The following is a 17,316-nucleotide window of genomic DNA, read 5'->3' on the forward strand; positions in this document are numbered from 1 at the left end:
CAATCCATTGGGTGGAATATTTCCTGTATACAAATGATAAAAATCGAAGGTCGAGGGTTCGATTCCCGGTAGCGGACCCCGGGGCCAGAATCGCTCCTTATTTTCAGTCATTGTTTCTTTATCCCTATTTTTCCTCATACGGGCTGCGCTGGCCTACCCATTGTAATATTAAATAAAATATAATTTACTGAGTAAATGTCTAACACTAAAAAGAGAAGAATAAAATATTATTAATAAAAAGTTGAACCCAGATCAAAAAATAAACGAGGAACGATACAGGTAATAGGAACACGAAGGAGATAGGCAAAATAAGGTTTTTGTTTTTTATTTATTTAGTTATTACAACGATTATTATGTACATATTTTATTTTAAAATGGTTTTTGTGTTAAAAATCAAAGTTTGATATTTTTTAAAAAATTTCTTAGTTCCTTATTCCTTAGTTCATAATCCGAACCTCTCGAATCGATTAGTTTCCGCAAATGACGCATTTCATTTGTGTTTATTCCCTATTATTAATTATCAACCGATCGCAATTTTGTTGTCCTACTATTTATATTACATTACGAAAGCGCAATTAAAATCTGATAAGATAAGATTGCGTAAGTACGTAATTATCTATAAAACAAAATATATAATGCTAACTACATATGTGTATCCATCAACTAATAAAAATATATTACAATGTTAATGTGCTATATTTCTGCAGAATACATGCATCAGTCCGTATATAAAACGCACGCACTATTTCAACACCTAACTAGTGAAAGCTAAAAATGATTTAAAAATTATGCTGATAGGGAAGAACGTATTAACGAATATCGGTTTATAGCATTTAGTATTTATACCCAATTATATGTGGCTTATCAAATGTATTAAGTCGTAAATAAATAATCGATGTGGTATTGATTGCACAAATGAGCACTTTAATAGCAATCGTTTTAATATTTTGTACGGTATAGTTTCATAACATCTCTAATTACGTTAGAATTATATACATTACAATACAAATACCAATACTATTACATACAATTAGTATTTGATCATTCGTTGATTATAACAACGTTACTAAAAGGAAGATATTAAATGTAAATTAACTGATTTCATATAGTATTAGTAGAAAATAATGGAGTTTTGGTGAAGTAGTTTTGTTTACATTTTCGTTATAGTTAAGTCATCCTTATTAACTCACTGTGGAGAAAAATTTTACTGAAAAACCTAACCCTTTAAACACTTATATTCAAGAGCAAAGTTATTATTTCATTCGTCAGAATTAAGAACTTATAAATAACATTTACAGTTATGTAAAATATTAATAAAATGATGTATATAAGCATCATACAGTATTTTTACGTAACAATCGTAATAATATTCAAGTTTTTCAAGGCTTCAGATTTAGTACTTGAGTAAAAGAAGTGGATATTTCTTTACATGACCTATAAGCATTTTGTATTAGATTTTTAGATATATCATGATAATTTTTTCACTTTAAAAAGGCATTTATTGACAAATAAGTGAGTGACTGAGTGAGTGAGTGACAATTGACAAAAAATAAGTGAAACAAATATTAAAAATTTTCCATGATTATTTACAATCCTATCTTTCTACCAACATGGTGATACTCGTAACAATTGAATGAAAAGCCCCCGGCCTACCATAGTAAAATATATTTTTTCGGCAAAATTAGTTTTTTATTCAACATAATTCCTTTCAAGTGGGTTCATCGTGTGCAGTCCACTCGGATGACTGTCGATTGGATTTCGGAGTAAAATGATGGAGCTATGTTTCATCCATTGTCACATATTGACGCAAAACTTGGGTTTATTACTCTTGATCTTCTTCAGTGTTTGAACTTTTGCTCCGAATCATCAACTAGTCGTTGATTTTCGTTAAAAGTGAGCTCGCGCGGCACTCACTTTGCACAGAGTTTTCTCATACCCAAATATTCGTGATTGATATAATGTACACATTCAGTTGATATCTTGTATGAGTGTCTGCTATTTCAATCAGTTTCAAATTATGGTCATACAAAATCATTCTATGGATATTTTCGTCTGTAACAACCCCTTTTCGGCGTCCACCGCATTCGCCGTCTTCGGTGCTTATTTCACCACGTCTAAACTTAGCATACCAATCCTTGATGGTTGATTTTCCTGGGGTAGTGTCCAGACACTCGGCATCAAGCCACTTTTTTGCTTCCACTGTACTATTTCCCTTCAAAAAGCAATATTTTATCAACACGCGAAATTCCTTTTATCCATTTTTTTCACAATAACAAAAATTATTTCACTCAAAATGCTATAATCTACAAACTAACGATCCGACAGCTGTCAAATTTATACACGCATTTTTTGAGAGTTAGGGCTAACTAAAAAATGGGCTAACTATGGATTTAATTCTAGTAGCACCATCTATATGTCAGGCTGGGGACTTTTCAATTGATCTATTATGTGTAACTTGTATAGCAGTTATTTCTCCCCATTATACGTCTTTACCATCGTATTTAAATGCCTGAATACAGTTGATTCATTAACCGCTAAGCTGACTGTTAGTTATTTGAAATTTTTAGCTGTTTTCGTCTAATAAGTCTTTTTTTAGGGTTTCTTTTTTAGACCTTAGACTAGACAGCTTTTTATCATTGACATCAAAATATGGAGTTCTAAATCCTTGAAACCAAAAACTACAATAGCATCATCAGAGGTTTTTAAAAGTGTTTGAAAGGGTTTCGCCAATAGATTTTTTTAAATCAAAAACGAGGCAGTTCTCTTACATTCATTCTACTATTTGAAATCTGTGATAAAATTGCGTTTGAATGAATATTTTTAAGAAGCCAGGGGAGAGAAAAACCATGCGGTGGAAGAACTCTTAATTATAGGCATATATAGATAGGTACATGTATAGGTAAATAGCAATTACATATAGTAACGGTATTTAAGGTGTGATTGTTCTCCTATAATGGTATTTACATTCAAAATTGTCGGGAAAATCTACCAAATGGATATACAAATCTAGAATCAATTACAATATCCAGAGATTGCTATTACTTTAATAAATACTGAAGTCTAACCTCCTTCTGTCTAACAAACCAAGATTTTGACTTAAATCATTCAAGTCTGATTAACCCTATCTCTTAAAATATTGGTCTTGAGATACTGAGTGCTTGTTTAGCTCTTCTTCCAACTTATATTCGTTTTCTACATTTATATTATAAATTTGATATGAAGTAGGCATTAGGAAATAAACTGTCGCAATATGTAATATGTAGGATAACAGATGCAATTTCGGATATTCCACTGTTCCCTTATTCTATTGATCTATATTACAGCATCTATATGGTTTAAAGGCTCTAAGAAAATGCCATTAACCTTTTTTTTCTCAGTACCGGACTCAATACATAAACTGGGACTAATTAATGTGGAGACCTTAAGTTATCCTGATCCCACACATTTACACAAAAAAACGCCAGTAAATAATCTTTACAAGAGGCGTAACATTTAGTTTATACATTTAGTCATACAGTCAATTTATACATTTACAAATTGTATTAATTCTCTTAGATACTAAAGGATTTTAAAATCGCAATACCATATTAATAAAAGGAAACTCTAGGTTAAAGCAACAGCATCACAATTTAGAACCTCCAAGCAGGTAGATTGTTTGTATTTTGATAAAATGTTACTTGTAACTATGCAACTAGAGCCAATCGGTTTTTATGGTAATTCTTGAATTCAAGATGAGATTAGGCTAGTAGTTAACATTTGATAATATTATTATATGAAGTTCTAGGTGTTCTTCATCAATCTATATAATTTCAAGATTTTCACAAGTGAAGTACTAATAAAGCCACATTTTTTAAATATTTTACTACTGGAGGACATTCAGGATGTTGTTTTCAACTATGTTAATGAAAGAGAAGTAGCTCATTACGATATTATCAACAATATGTTTGTCTCAAATAAAACAAGCTTTAATTGAAACAAGGTCAATTTGTTCCGTTGTATTTTACATGTAAAATGAAACGAATCAATCACATGTTTATATTTATCTTCAATTAAAAACAGTTTCCATAAAATTTACTACGTCGTAAATTATCATTCAGTATGAAATTTTTCATCGACGTATTACAATTGGTTGCACAATTAGACATAAACGAAATAATTATATCATTAAAGCGGTCATAAAATATTATTAGTATGCGTATGATATAACGTGTAGTCGTCATACCATGGTAATCGTTTCTTTTTTTACCGTTTTACATAATTTTAATCCGACGTATAATTAATTTCCTGCAACTGTCTTTTGTGTATCTGATCGGGCAGGATTTGCTTGGGAATTGATCGCTTACATTTGTGTATTAGGAATTACAAATTAGTTAACTAATGTTTATGTGGATGAGCTGACTCATCGGCGAATTTAGGTTTCCAACATGTTTGTCGGTAATTGTTCTGTCGTAGTTAAATTCAAATTTACAGATATACAGATTAATCCATAGTGAGGTCATTTGGCGACTATACAATAATACGGTGTTGATATAATGAGGACGGGAACAGACATAAATTGTATATATAAAATAATAAATTAATAAGTAAATAAAATTAATAACACAAACAGGGTGGCTAAAAGTATAAATATTGTATATGCAATTTAAAAATGAACACAAATGCAGGACTACAAACACAACTATAACGAAGTAGAGGTTCTCTCCAGACAGCACACATCAGTACCAATACCAAAGTGGTAACGGTTATTTGGTCAGTAACACTAAACTTAAATCTGAGTAGACTATTATTAGTATTTCCCCCTGTTAAGGAATTTCTAAAATTTTCAACCCATACTTAGTTCTAATCATGGTGAGCTGTGGACAGTCGTTCAGTATGTGGTAGACTGAAATAGGGGCACGGTGACGAAACTGGCAGTGAGCAGGCAGGCTCGAAGTCATCAAGTGACCGTGCGAGAAACGACAGGGGCCCAATCTTTGATTCAAAACTACGGCATGGGACGAAGGGAAGGAACGCGAAGAGAAGAATAAAATCAGCATTAAATTCAAAGAGTCTGTTGTGGTTGGCGTCCTGGGCTCAACAACGTTGTACCTCATTATATATGAAACAAGAAACGAATGGGATAAGGTCAGTATGGACACAACAATGGATGATGGGGAAAGGCGAGGGGGCTGTCGATTTAGCCGCACAATCCGCGCGCTCATATCCACAGTAAATTAGTCCTGATCCCATTCAAATAGAGGATACGGATGATCAACGATGAGTCGGTAACCAGGGGATGGTTGAACTTCTGTTTCAGGAAATATTCGAGAGCATTTCGAGAGTCGGTCAGGATTAGCCATTATTTGAAGGATTGTGTTGTGATGTAGGATAAGGCTTCGAATATCGCGAAGAGTTCAGCGGTCAACCCTGAACTCTGTTCAGGAAGCTTGAAGCTTGAAGCAAGATTTGGAGCCATAGGTATATATGTGCTTGCGGCCAGGATAAGAGTGGAGAAGTTCACAGAAGGTAGAACGAATAATATAAGGACAAGTTTCTCTTTTATAAAACTGACATAAATATATGTTATGAAGGGGGAAGTGAAGGTTCAAGAGGGAAAATTGAGGGGCTAAAGAGGGGTAATAGACAAAGAGGGGATGCAACAAGCCAATTCCACTCCGACCAGCCAACTCCGAGCAGATTCTCCTTTTTCTTTTACCCTAGTTAAAAACAGCTAGAATTTTCTCTGTCGGAACATGTAACCGAATCAGTCTATCAAAATCGATTTTAGGTAGTACTGGTCGACCCTGTTGTCAATGTTTACATAATACTTCAAAATATTAGAGATAATAATAACCGGCAAACGTTGTAAGCCAAAATTCAAAGTTAATATCGCAAATTTGCGACGTCCTTGCGTCGTAAATTTTGTTGACGTGCATTAGCTCTATTATTGTATTATATTATTGTACACATTCAGTTGATATTTTTAGAGTGTCTGCTATTTCATTCAATTTCAATTTACGATTATTCAAAATTATTTTGAGAATTTTTTAAATGTTTTCGTCGGTTACAATCTCTTTTGGGCGTCCACTGCGTTCACCGTCTTCGGTGCTCATTTCACCACGTCTAAACTTAGCATACCAACCCTTGATGGTTGATTTTCCTGGGTCAGTGTCCGGAAACTCGACATCAAGCCAATTTTTTTACCTTGTTATAGATTCAATTAATGGTTAATTATTTAAAATAACATAGTGTAGTCCTTCAAATGCAAACGCCAAAATGTAAAACTCCGAGCAGATTCTCCTTCTCCTTTTATCCTATTTAAAAACAGCCAGAATTCTCTCCAATGAGTCGCAACATGTAACCGAATCAGTCTATAAAAATTAATTTTTGTTGGTACTTGTCCATCCTGTTGTCAATGTTTACATAATTCTTCAAAATATTAAAGATACTAATAACCGGCAAACGTAGTAAGGCAAAATTTTAAGTTAATGTGGTAAATTAGCGACGTCCCCCCGTCGTAAATTTTGTTGACGTGCATTAGCTCTATTATTGTATTATATTATTGTACACATTCAGTTGATATCTTTAGAGTGTCTGCTATTTCATTCAATTTCAATTTACTATTATTCAAAATTATTTCGTGAATTTTATAAATGTTTTCGTCGGTTACAACCTCTTTTGGGCGTCCACTGCGTTCACCGTCTTCGAAGCTTATTTCACCACGTCTAAAGTTAGCATATCAATCCTGGATGGTTGATTTTCCTGGGGCAGTGTCCGGAAACTCGACATCAAGCCATTTTTTTTACCTTGTTATAGATTCCATTAATGGTTAATTATTTAAAATAACATAGTGTAGTCCTTCAAATGCAAACGCCAAAATGTAAAACTTCGAGCAGATTCTCCTTCTCCTTTTATTCTATTTAAAAACAGCCAGAATTATCTCCAATGAGTCGCAACATGTAACCGAATCAGTCTATAAAAATTGATTTTTGTTGGTACTTGTCGACCCTGTTGTCAATATTTACATAATTCTTCAAAATATTAGACATACTAATTACTGGCAAACGTTGTAAGCCAAAAATTTTATGCATTAGTTCTTTTATTGGATAAGGCTTATAAATTAAGCTTATATATTCAGTACAACATCAAGTGTCAGTCATTTTTACTCATCTACTTTAATTGACTAGTCTAGTGTTTTGCATATCATTCGTTAGAGTCGTCAATTAATTGCAATAAAATATATAGGTTGTTAAATTTAAGTTTTACTTTTTAAATATTTCCAAAGAAAAAATACTCTTGGGTACAAACCCAACAAGTTTATACTGCTTATTCTAGATATAAGTTTTTAACGAAAGTGAAGGGAGACCCAGGAATAAGTAGGAAATAAGTCAGGGATAAGTAAAATAGGAACGAAGGGGTAACAAATTTAATGTAAAACGTAATATATTTCAAATATTTATGGCCAAAATTCAAGAAAATAAATAAAATCCAACTGATTTAAGTGTAAAGTGTGAAACCATTAGTGTAATATTAATGGTAACGGAAGTAAAATAACACTTATACAAGATGACTTATAAGCAGTAATTATGTAAGAATTTGCAATTTTTATATCGAATTACGTATAGATAGTTCTGTTATTTTTTAAGGAACAGCGCTATACTCCTAAAAATGTTTTGTTATTGATCCAGCCTTTTTAATATTCTATTGAATTAATCAAGAAAATATACGGAGCTTACTAACAAGAGGCCGCTAAGTTTCAAAAAGAAATCTCATTAGCAACTTGACCAATTATCATTTTAATTGTCTTGTTTTAGCTAATAGAATTATTTTGATCTATGTATAGGCGACTACAGATTAAAAAATTACCAAAATTATACTTAATTATTCTTAAGAATAAATGCTTAATGGCGTCATTAGTAGCTGATGGTTATCTAAGTTAGTTGATTTATTTGTGATCTGGTTTTTTATATACCAGTATTGTTAAAAAACAAATAAATAATCTAAGTTGCTGTGGCATCAAGGGAAAGAAAAATATACTATGCAAAGATGAAACTCTATATATTATTTAAACCTTAACATATTATTAAGTAAAAGCGAGTAAAGGCTATTAATAATCTTCATTGTGTTCAGGTGAAGGCTCAGTTACAGGATGACGATATCATATCGCAGTTTTATGTGTGGTTATGTTGAACATGATGTTTGATGAACTTGTGCTTGTGTTGAAAAAAAAACAGGAAAAGACTTCATTTGTATGGAAAATACAGTTAATGCAAAAAAAATGGTTTGATAAGCCTTACGACGAATCTACAATATGGCCGCTCCAAATTAGCAGTTATTTTCGAAACCAAGAAAGGCTTCCAAAATAATTTCGAAACTATGTAAAATTAAATATGGTGGGATAAACATTTTTTTACATTGGTGTACAAAAAAAGAACTATTCTACAAGAACGACACCTAAAAGGACATGTCCTCTTTGTTTACAAGGTATTTCATATTTCAAAATCAGTTTTTGAATTGATTTGATGTTTGGTAACTAGAGAACAGCTAAGAAAAAGCTGTACTTGCTTAAGGACTGAAAGTAATTGATATGGTTCTGGAAACATAGTATATCATTGTACTAGAGATAATTCTATAGGTAAAGACTGTTCTGTAAATTTTAGTGGTATTTCTGATTCATTCCAGATTTCTTCTGTAAAATAATTTCTTAATAAAGCATCAACCAGGTGCAGGTAATAAACATGTCAATTTGTGCATCAAGACTTAAATGATTGTTTCCATAAATATTAACAACCATAAAATAGTATTTGAATTCCTCAATTTTTAGTTCTCACGTAAGACGTAAGATTCTAGGAGTACATAAATTAATAGGTTGAAATAAATGCACCTACTGGCAATTTTATTTTAAAATGTAGGTAAAAAAATTATTCTATTATTTAGGTTTTGTGTATTTAATGTATTTTTAATATATGTTTTAGGCGAGGAATATTGATTATATCAATACATAAATGAAGTAACGAAAATCGACACATAAAATTTAACTACATAATTTAGGTAAATAGAACACAAAGACCAAATAGAAAAAATTATGAATAATTAACCGTAATTTTCTGAACATTTTAAAGCATTCGCAAATATTAAGGTATTTAACGATTAATACAATAAAATATGTGACTATATAACATTTTATCATTTATTCTGATTATTTACTTGTTAGACCTAAGTTTTGAAAAGTCAATAGTTCATCTAATGATTGTTGAGAGCATACACCACCTTTAATATACATTACTATATTGTAAAATATAAATTGCCTAATTGTAAAAGTAAAATATTAATTTAAAAATTGTTTTATTCATATATTCCCCGTGTCATGTATTAAATCATGTCAATCAACCATGTATTACTTCATTTATTATTCCATTTTAAGGTTTTAACATAAATGTAAATAAAGACCTTATAAACTTATATTCAATACTTTCTTTGTTGCTTGTCTGAGTTCTAAAAATAATGTGCATATTATTGTTGATTGCGGAATCTTAAAAGAAGTTAGCCATTATTAACTAGTTAATTAAATTTAATTTAAAAAAGTTTAGTGGCTGTTAGATCTTGTAAAAATTGGCATATATTTAATATATTTTTTTGTTTATAATTAGCCAGTACATTTTCCTATATTTCAATTCCAGTTCTTTTCTCTGCTTTTTTTATGTTCCTTCCAGCGAAGTTTTGTATCGAGATTCATTCCGAGATATTTAGCGTTGTTACTGTATGGAATGAGAGTGTTATTTAACGTTATTTGTGTTTGTACGGTCTGTTTAGAGCTGAACTGCACATGTACAGATTTGCTTTCATTAATTCTTATTTTCCAAGCTTGTGTCCAATTATTTATATTGTCACTTGCCTGTTGTAATTTACGTGAGGCTTCTTCACTATTGTCTCCGACAGCTATAATCGCAGAATCGTCAGCAAATGTAGCCATCGTGATATTTTCCATTTGTGGTATATCACAAGTGTAAAGTAGATAAAGCATTGGTCCCACTACACTTCCTTGTGATACACCTGCTTTAGCTTCTTTTATTGTAGAGTAAACTTCTTCTTGTTTGACTCCAAACATTCTGGTTGTAATGTATGATTTTAATAGTTCGGTGTGTTGTTTTGGTAGCATTTTCTCTAGTTTATGAACAAGGCCTTCATGCCAAACCTTATCGAAGGTTTGAGCTCCATCTAAGTATATAGCTGAGCATACATTTTGACTTTCGTAGGCTTTTTCAATAACATCCGTTATTCTGTGGACATGGTCAATTGTTGAGTGCTTGTTAATAAACCCAAACTGGTGTGTTGGTATTAGGTTTTTTCTCTCTATGATCGGTATATATTTAATATGATCAAAATATTGTCTAAACAAGTTTTAACAACATAACGCATCGTTTTTAAATTGTTGTCCTTACTCTGTTATGAGGAAAACATGATTTACTTAATAAGTAGTGGTGAAATTTCAACCACTGAGCGATCACTAGTTCAGATTTTCACATTAATGAGTATTTATATGCCCCTAATACTTTAAAATAAGCTTACTAGTATTAAAAATTAGCACGGTATAACTAATGTAGTACCAATCAATCAATTTCCGTCAATACCTCATCCAAACGGTACGATATATTACGCATTACCAACTACAAATTATACACTATTAAAAAATAATTTCACCGTTAGTAGTTAAAGATAATTTAAAAATTACTCATGATTACTGTTTTCGTTGATGTAATGCCAGGCTCGTTCAGCAGCCTGTAATTTTCGTGTACGATTATGAGGTGTAACATGTAATAATAAAATGTCACTTTCATTAGAAAGAATAGTCGAGTGTTTTCGCCGACTGCATTTGTATCTTCCGCGTAATGAAGAGAGAGGATGTATCTAATTGTTCTTCCTCTTGCTGAATACCTTTTTTTATTGTACTATAACTATCACCTATACTGAAAACTCAAATAAAATCTAAACAGACCTTGACAACTTTATAGAAAATCTTCGAAACACTTTTGTTCTTTTTAGTCTAGTATAAAGATAGTAAAATATTAAATTTTCATTGTTTAAAATAGTAAAAGAGATGATACTACTACTATATTGATGTAAATAATATAACTTGGTGATATTAACGTTAAGCAATATCTTAGTCTAGAAATTTGAAGATAGCGGCTTCTTATAGATTTTCATAGCTTATCCTTTAATATAACCTTAGGAGTATTTTATCAAACTTTCAAACTTCAAGAATATATAAGATCTATGCGTTTAGACTATAACCCCTTAAGAATATCGCGGGTATAAATTCGCCATTGGATAAACTTCCAAACCGCCAAATATTAATAGCTCATAGGGTGTTAATTGGAATATAATTATTGTACAAAGTGAATAATAGATATGATACAAATATAATGATGATAATAAGTTACAAAAATACAATAAATTTTTAATATATGTCTGGTCTTCACTCAAATAAAGATTAACTTGAAATTAATAAAATAATTCATTATTATTATTAAAAAATGCCATTTGCCTACTAGAATATAAATATGGAAATAGTGACACATTCTAAAACCAGTACAACTTTTAACTTGAATTATACCAAGAAGTTACACATATTTAGCTGAACTGATGTTTACAACGCGGCGCAAAAGTCCCGCTACCATTTCCTATAACTTTGCTCAAAGAAAAAATAATAAATTTGGTTTTCATAAAAAGTTTATTTGGTCTTTGATTTTTTTTTCGTTATAATTGACAAATTATATCGTCTAAATGGTAGCCGTGATTCTTTATCCAACTTTCGGCACTTTTAAGGCATTTTTCATGACATTCTGGTACATCTGAGGATGAATGTCTTCAATTTCGTGACGAATGTTTTCTTAAAGATGTTGAATCGTTTGGGGCTTATTCACATAAACTTTTGATTTAAAAAAAAAACAAAAGAAAAATTTTGTGGTGCTGTTAAATCCGGAGATCTGGCTGGCCATGCTAAATCGCCAGTTCGCGAAATTAGTCTTCGTGGAAAAACGTATTTAATTGAATTGTTGAACGAGCTGTGTGTGATGTGGCTCCATCTTGCTAAAACGACATGTCATCTAGTCCTTGCTCTTCCATTTCAGGCACAAGAAAATTTATAATCATGTCTTGGTACCTTTAAGCAGTAACAGTAACTGCAACCAACCTTTCAGCGCTACGAAACGTCCGTTGTCTTCCAGAACGAGGCCTGTCTGCTATCGTACCGTACTGTCATTGAACATTCGCACGTACACGGTAAGTTGTGGTTTTGTGAGACACTGGACGATTAGGATATTTTTTACGCAATTTCCGCTGAGTGGCAATAATGGAACCATCATTTTCAATAAATATTGTCACTATTTCTGCTCATTCTTGTGGCATTAGATACGTGGCAATAATAAAATTTGGACGTCTGCACAACATAATGGTTGAAGCGAAACTGAGCTAAACGTCACATAACCACGATGGCACACCATAAAAATGGTAGCGGGACTTTTACCCAACCTGTTACCATTGTCGTTTAGTATTAAATTCTTATAATGGTTTTAGTTAGCGTTTCAGTTTGCAATATATATTTTTTAATTTATATTTTACATTAGATATGCTTAATATAATCTCTATTTATAAAATGTATTTATTGCTACTGTTCTGTTGTACTAACATAAAAATACAAGCAAGACGAGTGTTGGATAAATATATCAGTATGTATTTCCCAATTTAATATTTTAAAAACTTGCATATTCAAGTGCATGTGGTTTGGTTTGCTTCAATTCTCTGGCATCGGTAATTAATCTGAGAACTTTGTTATGGAATAATAAGATTAGCAATTCAATATCAAAGGTTTCAATGCTATTCCACATTCGAACTCCATAAGTCCAAAAAGGCCTTATAATAGAATAATAAAACCGATCTCTTTGATTTCAGGTCAAGTTGAGAGTGTCTTGTTGTCTAACATCATTTCAACATGTTACAATTTCAATCTTCTTAATAACAGTAAATTTGATGCAATACGATCTGATCGGATATGAGGCGATTATCATTAAAAAAGTTTTTTTTTGGATTTTACTGATTGAGAGCTTGATCAACAGTTATGAAGGCATACATGATGTGTGCTGTTTTTATAAAATATAAGTGTATATTGAATTAAATTTTGCAATGCTACATTTTAATTAGTTCGATTTCCTTAGATTCTTCTTTATACTTACTTCATATTATTATTTACTGTTACCAAAATATATATTACCATACATTACAACTCCTAAATGCTATCAGCTACTAGTTTCAGGCTATAAACCTATTAATGCTTATAATATCAGGAAATTTTAACTCCTTTTCTATCGTTAAAGTAAATGATCCAAAATTATAGTACTTCATTAAGCAAAAATCTATCTATTAAGTTTAATTGGACATAAAACAAATTTTTGGTTTTAATCATAATAGATACAGATCTACGAAAAATAACTAATTTACGACCTAAAGGATCCAATAAGAGTTTATTTCGAAATTTTATTAGTACTCATAAAACGTACTCTACTTAATTTTCAGGTCAATATATAAGTTGGAATATTTCAAATTAATTGTAGAATGAAAAATAAGTATAGTTTCTAACGTATACAATTAATTTTGTACAATTTACAACTCTCAAGCATAACGAATATATAAAAGAAAGATTCGAAAATTTCGAAAATTTGCTGATACCCATCATATAAACTCTTAAATTTAATGTCAATATATAAACTGAATTATGTAAAATTAATTTTACATTGAAAAATACAATTCCTAAATAACTAAACTTGTTGCTGATAAAATATAAATTTAAATTAAAATATTAAACATTATTAACAAAATATTCACATTTTCCGGAAGTATTTACAGATATATACAATTTTCCACCAATTTTAATCATAATCATCAGCTTATTACTATCAAAGAATTCCCAAACTATCACTCTAGCATCAGCCGCCTAACAGTCTGCACAGTGCACAATAGGAGTGTCGGCTATCGAGAAGAATATCGATATATCAATATTTTTTAAAAATATCGATATATCGATATATCGGAGAAATTTTTTCAATCAATCCTTAGAATTAAGTACCGAAATACACAAATCGTTTAAAATTAAATTACCAATTTAAAAAGTTTATTAAAAATAATTAACGATATATGGATATTTTTTCGGCATCCCTAATGCACACACCTATCCCTCTACTATATCCAAAGATGTGAAGTTTTAATCCATCGACCCTTTTTTTCAGTTCTCACCAGGAACATTTTTATATCTATTTGTCCAGTTTTTGTTTGAGCCTACTCCAATTTATCTATTTTGGGAGATCTAGTAAGTTTAGGTCTTACTATACATTACTACCCTTTAGTCCAACTAACTTAAAATTGGCTTTTCTCTTGTTTCATTTAAAGTAGTGGTAATTTGAGACATCTACATCTCTTCCAGTATAAATTTGCCCATATCTTTCGATCTTTGATTGCTGGCTAAAAATGAAGATAGCATTCCGCTATTCCGTTATTATTGTAATCATTTTTATGTCATCTAAAAATAGGGTGTTTATAAATTTTGAAACGGTAGTATATAGTAATTAAATCGTACAAGGTAAATAAAAAGTAAACTGTGGTATATTTTAGAAAATGTTTTATCAAGATATATTTAAAATACTTAATTAGTAAGAATAAGTACCATTTTTCTTTAAGATAACACATAGTAGCATTTTAGAAATCATCATCAACAAATAACCGGCACTTTTATCGTTAAATAAAAAACCCTCATTAATTTTAATTGGATATAAACCAAAATATTTAGGTTTATATATGAGAAATAAAGACAGAAACAAACAAGGAACGCCGATCGACGATTGGAAGGAACCTGTAACAGTTTATTTTAGAACGTTACTTGTACCTATGATACATAGAAAACAAAGAAAATGTTAATTATGCCCTTGACAATTCGTCAATTGGCAGTGAACTCCCAAGAAACGAAACAGTAGTCTGATGGGAATCGAGACGGGCAACTGATAAAAAAAGAGCCTAATTACTTACAACGTTTGGTGCATTCCTCAACACTTCTCTGCTAAAAATAGTACTTTGTTTCTCGTCAATGCGGTTTAGATACCAGTCGTCTGTCATTTCTAATCATAAGCACATTAAAATCGCGACTATATAAGGAGGTATAAGCTAACCCACAGATGATTTAATCAAAATAAAATTACATTTATGCATAGTGACAGAATATAATTATGGTTCGAACAAACCACCAACATGGGTGCTGTGCTATTTTTTGTGGCGCTGACATTTAGTTCAATATGCAAATTGTTATTTGAAACGTTCATGTTCTTGTTTTGAAAAGAATATGTTGATTTGTCGATATTGTTTTTCTTCATCTTTTTTCCATTATTATATTTTGTTCTCTTAATAAGTTAATTAACGACAAACTAATCCTTGTGTGAAATGTGTATATTATTCTCAAGGTATTAGTTAATCTTGTAGACTGACGATATTACTGTGTTTATGTATGTTGTTAGGCATTATTGTTTATTATCGAACATTACCCTATTACCTGATCAAGAACAGTCCACTGAATGCAATTTGAACCCGCTCCCAATATATATATATATATATATATATATATATATATATATATATATATATATATATATATATATATATATATATATACATATATACAATTTCTCTAATCACTGTTCTATATTCAATTTTACATCTAAGTTTTTATTTTAGTATCAAAAGTATTTTATTTGCTTGATTATATTGATCGCGTTTTTAAAGGCAGTAATCCTAACGCAATACTATCCATTATACTTCCATTATATTATACTAATCCTAGAGTGGACCAATTACCTCATGGCACAAGCTAATTTTATATAATTCCATGTATTATATTTAGTCAAAAGAAATCCATCATATTTCCTTTAGACGCCTTAATAAATTATATATAGCGCTGTAAGATTTTGAACTAAAAAATGTATTTAACAATTATGTGAATGGTTGACTCGGTTTTGTGAAAATGAAAATGCAAATACTGTTTATCGTTCGGATATTGTAACAGTTAATCTTTTTTTAATAACATCTTTATTCGATACGCTTAGTACAATCTTCTTTAGTGTTTCAACGCGAAATCTTGCATAACTTCGCAAATCCATTTGATTTCTAGGTCATCGTGCAGTTCTTCGTTGGTTACGTAGCGAGAATCATTGGTAATCAATCGAAGAACCTTGTTTTGACAGCGTTGGATGACTAATATTTACCCATATTTGCACCCCATACTTGGACATTGGATGTATAATTGTCTTTATATCAACCTCTTTAATTTTAGATCAAGTTGAGAGTATCTTCCGACTAACCAGTATGGTTGTTTTATTTTGGTTCTAGTGTGTTTTGCTTTTTGTCTAACGTGATGTTTCCAATTTAATCTATCGTCAAGATGGATTCCGAGGCATTTAGCTGATTTTTCTTGAGGAATCGGGCATCCACTGAATGATATAATTAAGTTTTTATTATTTTGCCGCAATACAAAATTAACGTGGACAGATTTGGAGCTATTAAGTTGAAATTTTCCAGTATTTCGTCCATTCGTAGATTTTGTTGACTGCCACTTGTACTTTCTCTACTACCCTAGGCAGATATATGTTTACCATAATAATTGTATCGTCAGCAAGGGTTCCAAGTAGTGTTTTTGTTGTTTTTGGAATGTCAGCAGTGTAAAGCATATATAGGGGAGGTCCTAAGACGCTACCTTGTGGAACTTCAGTCGAAATAGTTTTAAATGTCGAGAACGCCATTTCGTGCGATACTCATCTTACAGATTAATCCCAAATGCCAAACACCATCAAAACCTTATGAGACATCCAGGAATATTGCAGGGCAGTGTTTCTTACACTTAATCTAGCGAATATTTGGTTTTGTTTATTCCTTTCTTATAATTTCGGTGTCAAAGACGCATCACACCTTGGAAAGGTCGTGACAATTGCGTGGACATAAAAAGTGAATTTGTTTTTACTGCACCTACTATGATAGTATATGATAGTACTTACCAAATGTGTATTTGTGTATAAGCTATTATGACATTTATTTCCTATGATGAATGTTATTCAAGAACTTTTAGTACAATTTTTCAATCCATTTGTTTCTATCATACTCTATAAATTTGTACATACTTGTTTAATCATATATATAATACCATTCGAGTAATGTAATTATTTTTAAACTCCTAAACTAATTTTTAAAATTATACACCAAAAACAAAAAAGCTCTATAATTAAATTTTAAGTTTATAAGTTGCAT

The sequence above is a fragment of the Rhynchophorus ferrugineus genome, unplaced genomic scaffold (genome assembly GCF_030347505.1).
Source record: "Rhynchophorus ferrugineus isolate W39M unplaced genomic scaffold, kcgeb_rfMv2 rfM3, whole genome shotgun sequence".
NCBI lineage: Eukaryota > Metazoa > Arthropoda > Insecta > Coleoptera > Curculionidae > Rhynchophorus > Rhynchophorus ferrugineus.